This window comes from Octopus bimaculoides, chromosome 4, assembly GCF_001194135.2.
Source record: "Octopus bimaculoides isolate UCB-OBI-ISO-001 chromosome 4, ASM119413v2, whole genome shotgun sequence".
Lineage (NCBI taxonomy): Eukaryota > Metazoa > Mollusca > Cephalopoda > Octopoda > Octopodidae > Octopus > Octopus bimaculoides.
Window position 1 is genome coordinate 78,410,757 of NC_068984.1, and position 3,272 is coordinate 78,414,028.

The 3,272-nt window shown below is 33.6% G+C and overlaps 1 protein-coding gene across 5 annotated transcripts in view; it reads left to right on the forward strand.

Annotated features, from left to right (window-relative positions):
• LOC106877928 (kelch-like protein 9) overlaps window positions 1–3,272 on the forward strand; it is a 381,832-nt gene that overhangs the window by 94,766 nt on the left and 283,794 nt on the right. For 3 of the 5 annotated variants that reach the window (XM_052967156.1, XM_052967154.1, XM_052967158.1), the window contains exon 1: window positions 955–1,256. The exons of the other annotated variants lie outside the window; for them this stretch is intronic. The gene's annotated coding sequence lies outside the window, so the exon portion shown is untranslated. Of the gene's footprint in view, window positions 1–954; window positions 1,257–3,272 lie in introns of those variants that run through there. 5 annotated transcript variants of the gene reach the window in all.

Consider the following 3,272-nt stretch of genomic DNA (forward strand, 5'->3'; position numbering starts at 1 on the left):
TATATATATATATATATATATATATATATATATATAAACTTACATATATGTATATATATGTATGTACATATGTTCTATTTATATATACACACATATATGTATATATATTATATATATATCTATATAAATTTATATATACACACACATGTTGGAATGTAGTGTCCAAGTAAAGTTAAAAGTACTCAATACAGATGTAGAGTACAAATTTCTAATGTTCAGATAACTCTGTTACTACTGAAGTTCTTGAATATCACTGCGATTGAACGAATAGCGAAGCACGCGAAACTCCGAGTAACAATCAGAGAATAATCATAAGTACCACAAGTATATACGTATATATATATGCGCGTGCGCGTGTAGTATATGTCTAAGCTTTATATATATATATATATAGAGAGAGAGAGAGAGAGCTTACTCTATCGATATAGACTTTACCTTATGCATGCCATGCTATAACTGCGACGATGTTTTAATAATGTTCTTGAAGTTAATGTAGTTGTAGTGGTGGTGGTTGTGGTGGTAGTGGTTGTAGCGTTGATAGTAGTGGTGGTGGTGGTGGTGATGATATTAGCAGTAGCATTGCTCGTGCTGGTAGTGTGCTGTTGATGGTGGTAGTGGTGATGGTGGTGGTGCTACTATGTAAGCAATTGCTCACTGTTTATTGTCAACTGGCAGTTTATAACTATCCCCTCCCCCTATTTACCCCCACCTCCACCCTTTTTCCCCCTCCCTTACAAGTCTTAATATCTCCCTGTCTATCTATAATATCTCTCAAAATATGCCTATCTACATAATATCTCTCAGTATCCTTCTCACCCTCTCTCTATCACTATATCTATCTCCTGTTCGTTCTCTTACTATCACTCACTCTCTTTTATCCCTCCATTTAATCTGTTTCTATCTCTTCCTTTAAAGCTAACCTCCTCTTCCTTACCTCAACACACTCTCTGTCTTCGTCTCTATTTTTCTTTTCTTCCCCCTCTCTCTGTCTCTCATTCCGTTTTCCCTCTCTGTCTGTCTGTCTCACTTTTCTTTATTTTTAGTTTTATTTCCGCGCTCTCTTATATTTTTTTTCTTTTTGCCTCCTCTTCATCTCTCATATTTTCTTTACCTTTTTCCCCTCTTACTTCTCACTCCCATTCTCCTCATTTCCCTTGTCTCTCTCTGTCTCTCTCTCCCCCTCACACTCTCTCACCAGCGATCACAACACATTTTCGCATGAAATGGCCACGGATTTTACCCAACTCTTTAGTTTGGTATGTATAAAAACATTAATATATACATATATATATGAAGCACTGTGTATATTTTATAACTAGACATATCTATATATCCATAACTATATGTATATACTTATGTATATACATATATCTGTGTGATGTTATTTTTCTGAGAGTATGGGTGTAAATATATTTCTTGTGTTATGTATTTTTCTACAGTTAATATTCCATTCGAGTTCGGTGTTTACACACACACAGACATTCACACACACATATATATATATATACATACATTTAGATCTATGTATATTGGCAGTTGGCTGCATATATCTGTTGTATATTTCTGTTTATATATATGTGTGCGTGTGTGTGTGTATGTGTCCTCTTATATAGTCTTTCGTTTGTGTGAGTGTGTGTGTACTTAATACTATGTAGGAGAAAAGCATTTTCAATATATATATATATATGTATGCATGTGGGTTTTTCGTTTTAATGTAAAGTCTGCATGTGCGCGTGTTTGTATACACTCGCATTTTGAATTTATTAATGAATGTGTATAATTTCTTTCAGATTAATTCATATGTGTGTGAATGTATGTGTGCTGCTCATTATTATTATTTATATATATATATATTTATTTATCTATTTTGCTTTCACTGTGCGTGTCATTTTGCTGTGTGTATCAATTATATACACACAGGTGAGTGTGCATGCTTGTTTATTTGTTTTGTACGTATGTTTTAATTTGAAGTGTATACGAATTTGGTGATAATGTATGTGTTGGTAAGAGTACGTTAACTTTCAAGTCTTATTTTATTATTGTCCCTGATTAGCTCTCATTGAGCTGAACTATATTATTATGATCAGTGGCGTTCCAACAATGACCATCATGTCATATTTTCAGACATAGTATACCTAGGACTACATTAATCATTGTGTTCTTCCCTTGTTTAGATATTAGGGTGTTATGTGATAAAAATTTGGCTGCTATATCAAGCAAGTCGAACAGCCACTTAAAAGTCTCCCCTTTAGATTGAGTTTCAAGCGTGTGTGTGTGTGCGCGTTTGGTTGCTTCTCAGTGTGAGAATATCTCTGTACGCTATTGTTTTTTTTTTTCTTTTCAAGACAAACTCAGCGCTCCACCCATGACCACCTCAACTTTTATACATTGGACTGTAATTGTCTGTGTCCTTTTGTATTTTAATAGAATAGGTTGTCATTTGACTGGTATTTCTAGCACTGTGATTTGTATCATACTGTGTAAGACTATGCATAATGACACATACACATTCATACACACACACACACACACACACACACACACACACACACACACACACACACACACACACACACATATGTGTGTGTGTGTGTGTATACCCGCGTAAACACATTCACAACACATGTATACGCATGTGTGATTGTTTCATTAATGGTTATTATTATTTTGCATCAAGTCTTCCTGTACTCTATAGACTTCTTATAAAAAGCTTTCCACCCGTAACGATCATATTTAATTCATTTAAAACTACATTGACAAAGAAGTCTTTGGTTGCTATTTCTAGTACCTCAAACGACCTCGTAGACGCTCCGTCAATGGATGGTTCGTTTCATAAATGTCTGTATCGAGGCTGATATAAAAAAAAATTTACCAAGATTTCTGGAGTTTAATATATTTTGTTTATATTGTACGCAAGTATATATACTATCGCGATCAGAGTACATTTCATATTTAAGAATCATACACACACACACACACACACACACACACACACACACACACACATATAAACATATGTATAAAATACATATATTTATATATACATATACATATTGACATATATAGAAATGCATATTCACACATTCATATATATATATATATAAAAATATATATATACATGTATGTGTGTGTGTGTGTGTGTGTGTGTGTGCGTGCGTGTGTGCGTGCGTGTGAGTGTATTTCTATACACACATGTATATATTTTTGTATGTATATAGATATATATCTATAGTTAGGTATGTGTAGAAAAAGTAGGTACATATGAATAATAG